General features: G+C 44.0%; 1 long non-coding RNA gene across 1 annotated transcript; it reads left to right on the top strand.

Annotated features, from left to right (window-relative positions):
- The first annotated feature begins 4,478 nt into the window (after positions 1-4,478).
- LOC136513444 (uncharacterized) lies at positions 4,479-11,260 on the top strand. The gene is made up of 2 exons (XR_010773367.1): positions 4,479-4,798; positions 10,920-11,260. It is a non-coding gene; the product is annotated as an uncharacterized lncRNA (long non-coding RNA).
- The last annotated feature ends 3,920 nt before the right edge of the window (positions 11,261-15,180 follow it).

Genomic DNA, 15,180 nt, shown 5'->3' with positions numbered 1-15,180 from the left:
AGCCTAATTTAGCGAGCACGAGGCTCCGATACCAATTGAAAGGATCAAGATACCCAAGAGGAGGCGTGAATTGGGCTAGTTCTAAATTCTTTGCAATAATTAAGCCCTACAGTTAGCCCACTTCACTCCTTGTGCCTAGAATGTGATTCTATTGTTCTACCACACAAAAGTTTTGTTTCTTAAGTTCTAATCCTACTCTAGCATGGCAATTCTAGGAATGTAAAGACTTAAAATGAATTGCTCAAAAGTAAATGCTCAAAGTAAAGGTAGGGAAAGGAACGCGGCGATGTTTTGCCGAGATATCGGAGAGTCGCCACTCCCCACTAGTCCTCATTGGAGCACCCGCGCAAGGGTGTAGCTCCCCCTTGATCCGTGCAAGGATCAAGTGCTCTCTACGGGCTGATTCTTCGACACTCCGTCGCGGTGAATCACCCACAACCGCTCACAACTTGAGTTGGGTCATCTACAAACTCCGCCGGATGATCATCAAACTCTCAATCACCACCGAGCCGTCTAGGTGATGGCGATCACCAAGAGTAACAAGCAAGAACTCTCACTTGACCACAACAAGCCTAATGAGAAGGGTGGATGCACACTTGCTACTCTCCTTGCACTAATGAGGACCTTAATCTTGGATTCTCAAATCTCAATTACCTCACTAGGCTCTTGCTCTCCTTGGCACTCTCAAAGTGTTTCTCAGCTGAACAAATGGGCAAGAGACCTCCCATGGATGAGTGGAGGAAGTATTTATACCCCCTCATTCAAATCAAACCGTTGGGGGGCCGAGTCAGCACTCTGTGGGGTGACCGGACGCTCCAGTCAGTTATCCCCGTCAAAGAGCCGTTAAGTTCTGACCGGAGTCTGACCTACGTCCGGTCAGCACTGACCTGACGCGTCCGGTCACGAAAAACGCTCTCTGGAACCTTACTGATGTTGACCGGACGCTGGCACCCAGAGTCCGGTCACTTCGCTGTTCAGCGTCCGGTCAGTTACCGGATCCTGACCAGCGTCCGGTCAGCACTGACCGGACACGTCCGATCAGGAAACTCCCGCTCTGGAACCTCTCTGGAGTTGACCGGACTCTGGCACCCAGCGTCCGGTCACTTTTCACTCAGCGTCCGGTCGCAACCAGACGACTTCAGCTTGATCAAATGAACTGATCGGACTCTACCACTAGCGTCCGGTCACAACCAGACCAGCGTCCGGTCAACATTTGACTCTCCATTCACTTCCAACTCGAAATCCTATGTGAATGAAGTTTGCTCCAATTGATCTTAAGGCTATTCCTGAGCTACCTAGTGCTAGTTTTGACAAGTGTGCACCACACCTAACCCACTAGACTCACCTAGGTCAAGCTACTAGCCCATACCCCCTTAATAGTACGGCCAAAGGAAAAATAAAGTCCTAAACTACTCTAAGTGTCTCTCCAACGCCAAACGATACTTAGAACTAGTCCGTCCTTAACCTTGTCGTCCATCCTTTAAAGACCGAAACGATTTCATCGTCAGGGGCATGACTACCATGATTGCCCAATCAATTGCCATTACCATGACCTAATTTAAATTGTCTATGCAAAACACACGTTAGTCATAGTAATCTTGTGTTGTCATTAATCACCGAAACCCAATTAGAGGCCTAGATGCTTTTATGTTAAATTAATCCCTAGGTTTTGCTGTAGATTAAGTGTGGTCTGTACTGCTAGTATCAGTAGAATGCAGAGAGGCCCCCCAATCTGTGCCCTGTTCGCTTGGCTGTAAGCCATGGCTGAAAGTACTGTTGACTGATTTATTACGAGAGAAAAATATTGTTCATTGATCGAAAAATACAGCTTATCAATCAAGCGAACATGGCGCTGGTTTTTTTTTAATCCCATCACTCATTCGTCAGTTGTGTGTACTAATGCTGATGCCTTAGTCAGTACTAATGTCTACGGAGTAGTATTGAGTAATTAGTGTCATCTATGAATAAGAAGCAAAGAGGTACTATGATGACTGATGCGTCTCTGCTGGACATAAATAAATGCATGCTAATTGCTGCCAGCAGCATCGAGAAGAGAAAACGAGAACTACTAGCACTGTAGTACATACTACGACACCAGTACATCACCCTATGTGTGATTCTGTTATTAAAAGTTTTTTTAATAACAGCACACAGAAAACACCTGAAGGCGTATTTGGATGCTTTCAAGGAAGGTTGGCGGCGCATGGGCGAGTTGCGTTTTTGTGTTGGTGGGATGTCCTCTCAGATGGTGTGAGATCCCATGTCTTCATTTGAGATGGGGGGGTGTTGCTAGTTGCTCCTTCATCTCAAGACACATACACACGTGTTATATATATCTTATATCCATTCCCAGATTCCCTGATGAGTCTTTCCGTGCGATGACATCAGGCTACGTAAGCAAATCATCAGTGGCGAATTCGTGTGCGCCAGGGTTTGGTCAGCGCCGAGCCGCGTCATGGTCATGGACTTCCAGAGTACACGAAATCGACTGACGGCTGCGTAGGCGGCGACATCACTGAGGGCAGGCAGAGAGCTACTGTGAGCTATATATGTGTCGTGAAAAAACCGTAGATGGTTTGGATAAAACAAGTATAAAAGCTACCCCTTCTTTCTATCTTCTTTAAAACAGCTACAAAATAACTCTCTATTTTCACCTATTTTGAATAGCAGAAAGCCAAGAGTCAAAAGCAGCGTTCGAAATGCTTCAAAAATTTTACCATGTGAAAGCAGTTGCTTCTAAAAAAAAACAGCTTTAGATTTCACCCCTGTTTGGTTGACTTTTTTTTTTTGGTTGTTGGTAGAAAAAGTATTTTCCAAAAGTTCAACCACACACAGCTTCAGCCATGAGTGCAGTGCAGTTTTCGTTCTCAAGACACATACATACCGGAGTGTTGTGTTTTCCACTGAGATGGCTTGAGTTGCGGCGACATGCACCGTGTTTCAGTGACATCCCTTGAGTTCTTTTGACACGCCCTGTGTTTCCGTGAGATCAATGGTGCGGCCGCCTGCCGGCTAGCTGGTGCCATTTGATGGATTGCATAGCCTGAACTTTCCTGATGGCATCTGGCTACGTAAGCAATGCAAATCAGTGGCGAATTCCGTGTGAAATCAGGCTACGTGGAAATCGACTGATATACGCTGTCTTCGCTTGAGATCAGTGGTTTAGCCATGCAAGCATGCACTTTTCATTCTCAAGACGTACACATGCTCTCAGCTCTCGACCGATGGACCGGTGTGCTCTGTTTTGCATTGGGATCGCTTGACATGCACCGTGTTCCAGTGACATGGCCGGTATTATCGGCCGCTAGCTCATGACCCGTGTGTTCCCTTGAGTTCTATTGAGATGCACTGAGTTCCCTTGAGATCTCTCAGTGGTGCGACCGCCGGCTATAGGTGCTGCAGATTGCCGATGCATGTCCTATAAATATATACGCACTGTGTACGTACTACTAGACAACCGGAAACACGAACTCGATCGAGCATTGTGTAGTAACAACACAGCCAACAACAGCTCCATATAGTTTGGTCTGTGCGTTTGTTTTTGTTCAGAGCTAGCTAATTAAGCTATGTGATGCCTTCTTCTTTCTTGCATGCATCGACCTTACCCTAGCTTTTCTCTCCTTGTGATCTCTGCTTCAATTCAGGACGACGACGACGGATCATCGGATCGAGGTAGCGCAGCTAGACTACAACAAAGCCAAAGGAGTGGTCATGGCTGTGTGGGAGAACGTGTTGGGTGTCGTTGCTTCCATTCTCCAGATCATGGGCGTCGACGTGGTGATGGTGCTGCTCCTCGTCGACGGCGCGCTCTGTCTGCGCTCCTGCAAGGTCGAGTGTGCCGCGCTCAAGCAACGCGCGTCGGAGTTCGAGGCCCTCGCTCGCTTGCCTACCGGGCATCGTGCTGAGGAGGCGATGAGGGCGACGGGCCTGTGGGAGGAGGCCGTGCTGGCAGTACAGGCCGCAAACCACCTCGTGGCCGCCTACGACAGCAGCTCCGTCTTCCACGTCCTCTGCAACAGCAGCTGCATGGAGAGGGAGATGCACGAGACGCGCCGCCGCGTCAGCAACTGCTACAAGCTCGCCGTCGGCATACACGCCGGCGTCGCCGTCAGCTCCATCATCGGCCATGCAGGCCAAACACGGTAGACGGAAAATCATCATGTGTGTAATAAGAAAATGTGCTGTACTCTTTTTTTCCCCTCGTAGGGGGAGGGAGGGTTTTTTTAATGAGGCAAGCACATTTGTAATAAACAAAACACATGATGAATAATAAATTTTATCTTTTTTCTCCCCCCCTAAAAAAACTATTTTTTTTTGAACTCCTAAAAAAACTATTACTACATCGCAAATGGTTCGTATAATAATAAAAAGAACAAAGCAAAATGTTTGACGTTTGGAAATGGTGTCACGAGGAGTCCAGCCTTGGGCTGTAAACTGTAAAGCCCACGGCGTATTCTCTCAGGGCTCCGGCCCAGAAAACCACGACTTTCCTCTCCTCCCTCGCCGCCGCCTACCGTCGCCCCTCGCCGCCTCTGGTCTCTCCGTCCACAGACGGTCAACGGTGTTCTCGTGTAGCAAGGTTCTCCTCCTCCTGAGTTTCCTCTCACGCGGTGAGCTTCTCAGATCTTGGCAACAGAAGAAGTGAGGAGATCGATGATGGCGTTCGGGGAAGGGAGGATTGCTGGAGTCTGTGTAGGAGCTGCACCAAAGGTGACTTGACGAAGGGAAGATCAACTATGTGCGACGGCGAAGGGGCAGGTCGACAACGTGCTTCTTTTTTTTCACTCTGTGACGGAAGGTATGCAACCAAAATCCTCTTCTGTAGCTCAAATAATCTCGTGGTAGGGGTGGATTGGTTTTTGTTCGTCGTTCACCCTGCTGTTAGGCAAATTTCGTGGATCCGGTTAGCAGTCCTTTTAACAGAATCGATCATTCGGCCGTGGTATGATGTGTTCATGTGCACACATGTATGTCATCTAGCTAGCCTTTTTGTAGGAGTATTACGGTTCTGTTGACTTCCAAATGCAGCTTCGCTTTGATCTAACACTGTCTCCCACGAAATTTTGGGGTTTCGGCGGTTGTTGAAGTGAATATGAAAACTCCCAAATTTCTGATAGATGCTTCTAGTTTAAATCGAAGGAGAAGATGATTCTTCATCTTTAGGAAATTACTTGTTAGTCAGGTGTAGGTGCGAATGCTTGTTTTAATGAACCGAGGATGGAAAGCATGTTAAGGTCTATGTGATTTTGTTATTTCTGGTTTTAATATTCTGTATAGGTTCATTCCAAGAGCCACACTGTATTCTGTATAGGTCCTTTTGTTTTTGGGATTCCATGGTTTAGTTTGACAGATTGTGTAGTCATGACTAGAACTGTACTAGCAATTAAAGTGCCACATCATTGTGCAACTCCCAATTTGTGCATCCTTATTCCTAGTGTTCCTTTTGTTCATGCTCAGATCGTTTCAGTTGCAAATTGACACCGGTAATCTTATTCATGACACATGTGCTTGTTTTATGTGTTTCCAAATTTTAATGCAATGTTTGTTTACCACTATATGCTGAATCTGTAGTCTACGAACATGAGCTTTGGCGGTTATCGCCCGACACGAAAAGTTATTTATTTGGTGGTTAGAACATTTCCTTGTCCGTGTGACGAGTTTTCCTTGGCAGCCTAGGAAATGATCCTTGGGGGGCTAAAACCACCAAGGAAATGTATTTCCCTTGCCTATTCTTGGCGGACTTTGCTCGACGGTTTCCTGCCATTAGCTATTTCCTTAGCAGTTTTGGTGGTTGCCTTGGTGTTTTACAGCCCTCAAGGTAATTCGTTTTCCTGGTAGTGCGTCCATTCCAATTGAAGCATGTGAGTTGGAGTAGCCGAGCTCATTAATGAGTAACAATGCTCTAGGATTTAGAAAATAGCCATTACCTTGGAGGTTTACGAGCCCCCAAGAAAAGTTAATTACTTGGCGGTTGTAACTTTTCTTTCTCCGTATGACAAAGTAGATGTGGCCCTATTTACTTCTCTTCTGTAGCTCAAATAGTCTGGTGATAGAGGTGGATTGATTTTTGTTCATCTTTTATCCTGTTGTTATGTGTTGGTTTTGTGCAAATTTCATGGACCTGGTTAGCAGACCTTTTAACAGAATCGATTGGTTGGGGGTGGTATGATGTGTTCATGTGCACACATGTATGTAATTTACTAGGTAGATGTTGTCTACATTATGGTTTTATCAACTCCAGATGCTGCTTTGCTTTGAGCTAGCACTGCCTCCCATGAACTCTTTGGGGTTGATATTAATCTGAAAGCTCTCGAGTTTTTGATAGATACATATACCTTAGATCAAAAAAGAAAATGATTCTTGAATCTGAAAGCTCTCTGGGTGCTAATGTCTATTTTAATACATCTATCTGATGACGGAAAATGTTAATGTTTATGTGATTTTGTTATTTCTGGTTTTATCTGAGGACAGAAAATGTGTGGACTACCAGTCAGCTCCAGGATTAAGGAAACAGCTATTACTTTGGCGGTTACCAGCCCGGCAGCCCCCAAGAAAACTTGTTTACTTGGTGGTTACAACATTTCCTTGTCCGTATGGCAAACTAGATGTGGCCCTATTTTCCTTGGCAGCCAAGGAAATCTATTTCCTTTGCCCTCTATTCTTGGCAGTTTCCCACCATAATAAAGCTATTTCCTTGGTGGTTTACAGCCCTCAAGGCAATTCAGTTTCCTGGTAGTCTGTGTTCATTCCAATTGAACCATCTGAGTAGGAATAGCCGAGCTCATTAATTAGTAAATGTATAATTCTGAAATTCCTGAAATTTCGGGGTTGTGGTTTACTTTATCTGAACCCTGGTTTTAGGTTCACGAATGTATGGGCTATGCAATAAGTGAACTAGGGTACCTTTCTGTTTTAGGTTAAACCAGTGTGCTTTAACTGATTATGCAGACAAAATGAGATTTTCTTTATTTTCTTACTAAATAATACGTTTCATACTTTTTCTCATTAAGGGAACTTGTCAAGCAGAGAATATGGAGCACACTAGCTGAATGCCAAAACAAATTACTGTACGATTATGTCATACAGCCACCATTTCACTCAACCAACATCAAGTGTTAAACTCGAGTGTGGAGCAAAACATATACTGATGCCGTACTCGGCTACTGAAACGCAAAACTCATATCACATGTCCATGTATACTACTCATGTTATCCATAACTACTGAAATGGCATGGTTGGTTTGTTTTTGTTTTCTTCCTTTCTTTTCTTTGCTACAAGTGATCCATCCTGAGTTGAGATTCATCTTATTCTACGTAATTTAAAGGACAGCCAGTAGCTTGTGAGCTTTCACATTGAATGTCCAGTGTCGTTCCAGTCTTTGTGTTATGGCAAGTGGAGCCGGCCCAGGGGCCACGTGGTACTGTAGCTCGTGAACATTACGCGTCAGATTAGATTAGATTGTTTGGTTTGTTAGAAAAGGGATGAGTTAGATTGATTCGATTAGGATATTCCTTCGGGGTCAAGTAAGTTGTCTCTATAAAAAGGACCGTCATGTATCAATTAGAGTCAAGCAAGAAGAAACCCTAATATAGTCCCCGAGGAAAAGGGCGGCTATCCGGGGTCTCTCTGCTAATCCATCTACCGTAGACAATCCATAACACTTTGCCTCTTTAGTCACCTTGAACCCCAACATCGCTAACCAAGCATGTAACATCGACTCAGTACTGAAAAAGAAGTCATGCTATAGAAGAACCATACTTGTTGAAATATGAGTACGACCACTATGAATTTCATCATTATTAAAAGATTTACAATTGCCTCCAAACTAAGAGCCCATGTCAAGTTTTTTTTGAACGCAATGGCAGGAGCTCTGCCTTTCAATTAAGATAGGGAAAGAAAGTTTATGTACAAGCAAGGACAAACGAGATTAAGGTTTCATCCCCCCTTCCCCCCATACACATGTGAGCTAAACGTACTCAAGAGCTCTCTTCCTTTGGTGTATGTCTTCCTTTATCCTTGCGGCTACTTGCGGCACCGTTTCTATCAAGTTGTAAAAAATTCTCCTATTTCTCTCCTTCCATATATTTCAGAAGGTGTAGATAACTACCCCGTTCAGCCGCCTACGCTCAGATCTTGGCACTTTCGCTGCCGCGTCTTCCCACCATGACTTGATGTGGGTGGGGTGTACCTGGAGGCGCTGTTGCAGTTGAGTGAACTTTTCCCACGATAGGATTTGACCCCAAACCGCCTTGGCAAAAGGGCAACAAAGGCATAAGTGGAGGCTTGTTTCTAAGGGACCGTTGCACAGGACACATTGTTGTTGGTGCGGCCACCCTCTCTTTTGTAGGTTATGAGCCGTTAGAATTTTATCTTGCACTAAGATCCAAGCGAAGATCTTGCATCTGTTCTCCACATGCGCTTTCCAAATCAAGTCCTTACGGAAGGGGGTAGCGAACCTCTGAATTGGATTCTGTATGCCGAGCAGGTGGAGAAATTCCCATCATTGGTCCAACGCCAGGTGATGGTGTCCTGGACGCCCTGCTGTAGGTGCACATCCTGTATTCGTATCCAGAGGGATACAAACTCCTCTATGTGGGTAGCCGAGTTGATTTTCCTCCCTAGCTTATGCATCCAATTGTTGTTCCGTAGCTCTTTTTGCACCGTTTGGTTTGTCCTTGAGACTAGCCGGAACAAGTTCGGGGCTAGATACTTAGGAGCCTGTCCATCGAGTCAACTGTGGTGCCAAAACTTTGTCTTTGCACCGTCTCCCAAAGATATAATGATTGAGGAGTTGAAGAGGAGGCGGTCATCATCAGAACATGGGAGCTCCGAGCCGCTCCAAGGCTTGGAATCGTCCACCCATTCTTGCCAAAGCCATCGCAGCCGGAGAGCTCGCCCAAATCTCTCCAGGTCAGGGACGCCTAAACCGCCAAGGTCTTTTGGTCTGGTAACTGTCTGCCAGTTAACTAGGCAGTGTCCGCCGTTTGCATTCTCCTCCCCCTTCCACAAGAAAGATCTCCTGATTTTGTCGATCTTCTTCTTAGCCCAAGCGGCGAGAGGAAACACTGTCAGGTGGTAGGTTGGCATGGAGGAGAGGACAGAGGTTACAAGAGTGAGGCGTCCCGCTCTGATCAGCCATCTTCCTTTCCATTTGGGTAGCCTGTGCCCAATCCAGTCTATGAGAGGTTGCACATGGATCCTTTGCAGTGATCTAATGTGGAGTTGTAGCCCCAAATATTTGCATGGGAAGCCCCCTCTAGTACCGGTGAAAGGTGGAGCCCATGTCAAGTCACATGAAAAGGTATACTGCTATTGTGCTTAAACTTTGTACCCATCATTCAGGTGCACTTGCCCTTGTGGTTGCTTGTTTGCAATGTTTACATTTTATATCTAAGTTACATCCTAAGTCAGTAAAAATGGTCAGTAAAAGATTCTCTTAACCAACTATTTTCTACACTGGTGCTAGCATGCCAAGCTGTATTGCAGTATTGCTCAGTGCTGCTGCTCATTTTTTGTTCGTCTATTGTATGTTGTGCTTATGCTATGCGTATGATTCTTTGTTATCAGCCTATGAGCCTCCTTGTAGATGCCTTCTTTCGTTCTATGGTACTTATGGAATTATAAAGATCTAAGGATGAAGGTTACATCGACAAACAATTCTTCCTATGCATTTATTTTTTATATCAGGTGAAGGGTATTTCAAAACTCTGGTTATTTTCTGTGGGTGAACATAGGACTATAGAAACAGCTTTGTCCCTGACATCCAGGTCCGTGGAGAGATTTTTTTTGGACTATTCAGCAAGTATAACTGATTAACTGCATATAGCAGTTATACAGAGGAAAACTCCAGTTGCAATACATCTAGTTTGTCAGGTTAATCTCATACTATTTTGTAACACAGCTAAAACTGACTGAATAATTATCTTTTTAAGTTCACGTTACTTTGTAAATTCACTTGCTAATATGAATTGCTTACTCTTTCAATGTGTTAATACAAAGTTTGCATACACCCATGGTCTTTGGAAAGATTTGTGACTTTTTCTACAAGTTTAACTGATTAACTGTATTACAGTTGCGCAAGTAAAAAAAATCAGGTTGCAATAAAATGCAGCACTCCTAACTAGTAAGATTATGTGCTGCTGCTCGTTTTATGTCCTTCTATTGTGAGTTGTGCTTATGCTATATTTCTTTGTTATCAGCCTATGAGTGTATGTGTAGATGCCTTCTTTCATTCTATGTCAATTGTGGAATTATAAAGACATCTAAGGATGAACGTTACATCAATAAACAAGTCCTTCCTATGTATTTATTTTTTTTATATCAGGTGAAGGGTATCTCAAAACTCTGGTCATTATGTTATCTGTGAGTGAACATAGTACTACAGAGCAGCTTTCTCCCTAACATTCAGGGTCTTGGAGAGATTTTTTGTACTATTCAGCCATAACTGATTAACTTCATATAGCAGTTATACACAGAGGAAAACTCCAGTTGCAATAAGTCGTAGTACATCTAGTTTGTCAGGTTAATCTCACACCAATGTCTAATATAGCTAAAACTGACTAAATTATTATCTTTGTAAGTTCGTGTTACTTTGTAAATTCACGCTTGCTAATATGAATTTTGCTTACTCTTTTAACGTGTCCCATGGTCTTTTGGAAAGATTTTGTGATTTTTCTGCATGTTTAACTGATTATTGTATGTTACAATTGCACAGGTAAAAAAAAATCTCAGGTTGCAATAAATTGCAGCAGCTCTAACTGGTCAGATTCATGTCATATTGATTTAATATAACTAAACCAACTAAATAGTCATTCTTCAAAAGTTCCATAGCGTGTTATTGTAAATTTTGTAGTTATTAATACGACCTTTACATACTCTTCCCATGTGTAATTGATTCTGTCTATTGGATCATGGTGCAGACTGGAATTTCAGTTGCAGTACAACATGTGCCACCAGCAGGAAAACCGCATGTAGCACCAAAGCCTTGACTCCAGCAACAACAAGCTGTGCTGACCGGTGATCACCCATATGTGTCTGTCCCTTTTTTTTTTTCTCGAGGACGCACTTAGCACTTGTTTTTTTTTTTGACCGAAGCAGGGGAATTCCCTACCTATATTTTTTTCTTTTTCAATTAAATGAAAGAATATTAAGTACAAAGGGTACAGAGCGAAAGAAAAACCACAGTTACAAGGCATCTAGGCAAAAAACAAAAGAAGTTGCATTACAAATAATTCTCTCTCTAAGAATTGAGAGTGTTCTGACTTGCTGGCTTGGCCTTGAGGCACACAAGGCCAAGTTCATTTTTGAGCTGTCTTTTCCATATGTTAATGTTGATCTGTCCATTGTAAAAAATGACTCCATTTCTGGTCATCCAAATGGTCCAGCAAGCAGTGATGAAGATCTCTCTAAAAATGGGACTCCCAAAAGCTGACCTGGCTTCTATTACCATATCCAAAGGTTGTAGGTTCAGATTCCAGTCAATTGGGATGGAATTCCAGCAAGACTTACCGAAGGCACACTCAGAGAGAAGATGAAAGCTCGTTTCTTCATGTCCTTCATTGCATAAAACACAATTATAGTCCTCAACTTCCATATTCTTCCTTCTCAAAAAGATTTCTTGTGTTCAATCTGTAAGAAGTAACCAAAAGAAGAATTTGTGTTTACCCAAATTACTAGAAGCCCAAAGCCAAGAGAACAGTGGAGAGGCTTCAGTATGTCCAATTAACACACTGTAGACTTTCTTGCTGCTGTATTTTGAAGATACCCCAGTATAGTTCCAGATATCATTAGTATTTTCATCCCCTAGCTTTTCATGCATGAGTCCCTGAGTTTCTGCCAACTGAGTTGCAGCTAGTTGAGAAAGGGGCAGGCTGAACATTTTGTCAACATCTTGATCTCTAAAGTATATGATTGAACATTTTGTTTTTTTTGGCGAATGAGAAAAGCTGGGGGTAAAGATCTTTCAGATCCTCACCTGCTTAGCACGTGTTTCATTAAAGAGAAAATAGAGTTTGATATAAACAGCTTGTTCGCTTATTGGTTTCAGCCATGGCTTATCAGCCAGCCAACAGTGTTTTTCTCTCACAGCAAACTAGCACTAGCCAGACTTATCAGCACAGAAACCTACCAGCGAACAGGCTCAAAAGCGGCTGACCGAACGAGAGGTGGCGAGTCGCCGTCATCAAACGGCCAGTCCCAGCACCGCATACGTTGCGCCGAGCACAAGAGGTTGTGATTACGTAAGAGGTTTGCGCGAATGAACTACTAACACAACGATCCTATCCAGGTGTTGCGAGCAGTGGCAACAGTGCCCGGAAACCAGCAGCGGCGAAGAGCTTCCCTCGTCCAAGATCGAGAGCAACAGCTGCTGCGCGGAGATTGCTTCCCTATGGAACAACCTCCGGTTCCTCTCCTTCCACAAAGACGACTAGACGAGGCGATCAGCATGACCACGGAATCGAACCCCTCTTGAATTCGTGTGGAACTCGTGTTCTAGCATTTTGCCACCAGGTTCACCTGTCCCTATGAAGTATACATTCACAATTACAAATTGAACCTTCTTTCCAAAAAACTCAGCACCCTGAACACGGTCCAGGGAAATGGTAAGGTCAGTGCTTCTGCTGGTCAGCATGCTGCGAATGAACAGACCTACCAGTATATGCTGGTGAGATTGCACGAAACCCCAAAAGGAGCAAGACGAATCCTGGGCATAAGGTCCACTCATCCAAAGCCTACAATGCCAAGATCTCGAGAGCGGTGCCTTCTGACATCAGTGGTGTCAGGAACCAGTGGCCAGGTAATGTTACGTACCAAGATGATAATGAAGACACAACATTGAAGATGGCCGGAGATATTGCAACAACGCTGATGATGAGGAAACGCCGAATGAAGATTGACCTTTATTTAGGTTTGGACATGTAGATAGATGTGGGTGGTTTGCTCTGTTTTAGTTTCTGCACAGCTCTAAATCAATGCAGTAACCATCGGTAGTAATTGGTTGAGATGGTTGCATCGATATATTGTACTCTGTTATCTGATCCTAAATATTGACTTCCCTATGTTCCATAGTGGCTAATTTGCTACATCTATGTTAGATGGTTGGAATCTGTTTTCCGCATAAATTTTCATTTGAAACGTTACTCACCTCATCATTTTATTTGATGCATTACCCATCCATGCAGGCGTGCAGATTAGCAATGAACAACTACATTCTACTTATTTTTCTGGCAAATCACACGAACGGATCCAGTGGAAACACCTAAGCCCAGGAAGAAAATGGGTCGAGCCAGCTTGTGATGCCGAGGTTGGCACCCTGGTGGATGCGATGAAAGAAGCCGCGCCTTTGTTGTGCGTGGGGCTCTACCCGCCTTTCATGGGGTCCTCCCATTCCAGCAGCTCCTTAGCACAGTGGTGGATTTAGGATTTTAATTATGGGGTCCGGACCTAATTGATATAATTCCCTAACGATATATAGTACAATGGCCAAAATAACGATAAAATAGTTAGTGTACGGATCTAAGGACACAATTTGCCAATATTCATCCGGAGTACACAAAAGTAGCTACACCAAGGTCTTAATAGTATATAGATTATTCTTAATGAATTGATTCAGAGTAGGTGATGAAATATTTCGTGTTTGAAGCGGTCTATAAAAAGGCTAGATCATTATTCTTCTTAATGTCATGATGTTGTACACAAGTGAAATTAACTAGTTATTGGGATATCTATGGACGATTTTCCCCAAAAATTGACTCATTATTTAAAAAAAAATCAAGACAAACTTCAGAAATTGAAACTACAATGATTGTTTAAGAGAAAAAAGAGTCAATTTGCATATTTACCTTTCCTAAGTCATTTCGTTATTTTTATATTGTGCTGGTGCACTTATTTGGTCTCCTATACTTTAAAAGCACTCTCTTAGGGGGTGTTCGGTTCACTCCCCACCTCCTAAATCTAGTCCCATTTAGTCACTTTTTACCCAAACATTGACTAAATGGGACTAAATGGGCTTTAGCCAATTAGTTACTCAAATGTTACTAAATGGGACTAAACCTCACCTTTTAGTCAGGCTGCCTCACATTTTAGTCACTTTGGAACCAAACACCCTGACTAAAAGGGACTAAAAGGCCTCTTTTAGTATTTTTTAGTCCACCAAACAAAACAACGATGACTCAACTTTAGGAGCTGGTCCAAACACACCCTTAAATAGGGGTCTCTTTTATAAAGTATGATTACAACTCCTCATAAGTATAAGAATGCCCCTGGGGCTACCGGTGTATTTGAAATCGTACTGAACCTCCCCGTCCATCGGGTCCATTTGCCTGGTGTCGTTGCTGTCCTGCCACTAGTGTTGTCCTATTTTTCTCCATCCCCTCTACAAAGTGTTCCAAGACTTCCTTCGACCCGGTTTCCGTACATACGGCAAAGGCGGCGTCGGCCGTCTTGTCGGGCCTGCGCCTTTTATAGGCGAAGGCTGTGTCAGCCGTCTTGCGCCTATCCCAGGCAAAGGCGGTGTCGGCCGTCTTGTCGGGCCTGCGCCTTTTATAGGCGAAGGCTGCGTCGGCCATCTTACCGGGCCTGTGTCTTCTTTAGGCAAAAGTTGTGTCAGCCATCTTGCTGGGCCTGTGCTTACTTTAGGTGAATGCTGTGTTGGCCATCTTGTTGTTGGTCGTCTTGCCAGGCCTTCGCCTGCTTCAAGTGAAGGCTATGTCCGTCGTCTTGCTGGGCTTTCGCCTGCTTCAGGCGAGGGCTGTGTCGGCCGTCTTGTTGGGTCGACACTCCGAAGGTCCCTTGATCCTTCGTCAGCTTTCTCTTCTGCGAAGGTCCTCGGCTCTCCATCGGTCGGCTCTAGCCATATCAGGACCTTTCACCGGGGCTCGTCCGATCTGGGCCATCCACGCGCCAGATCCGACGGCCAGGAAGGGCTCGCGACGTGGCCACGCTCTCTGGCCTCGGTTTGGTGCGAGAATCGTGTTAAGAGATTGGTAGTTCAAGAAATAAATTGAGCATCCAATGATAGTTGAATGAACGATATGGTTATTTCATTGAAGTATTTTATGGAATTAAGATAAACTACCTCAACCCATCTTGTGATCCAAATAAGGTTGTTACAGATGATGTCCTATTCTGCAGCACTACTTCAGCAGTATTTTTCAGCGAACGAACAATGTTTTCCTCTCA

The sequence above is a fragment of the Miscanthus floridulus genome, chromosome 16, assembly GCF_019320115.1.
Source record: "Miscanthus floridulus cultivar M001 chromosome 16, ASM1932011v1, whole genome shotgun sequence".
Lineage (NCBI taxonomy): Eukaryota > Viridiplantae > Streptophyta > Magnoliopsida > Poales > Poaceae > Miscanthus > Miscanthus floridulus.
Note: the sequence above shows the minus strand (reverse complement) of the source record. Positions and strands in the feature narration are given on the sequence as shown.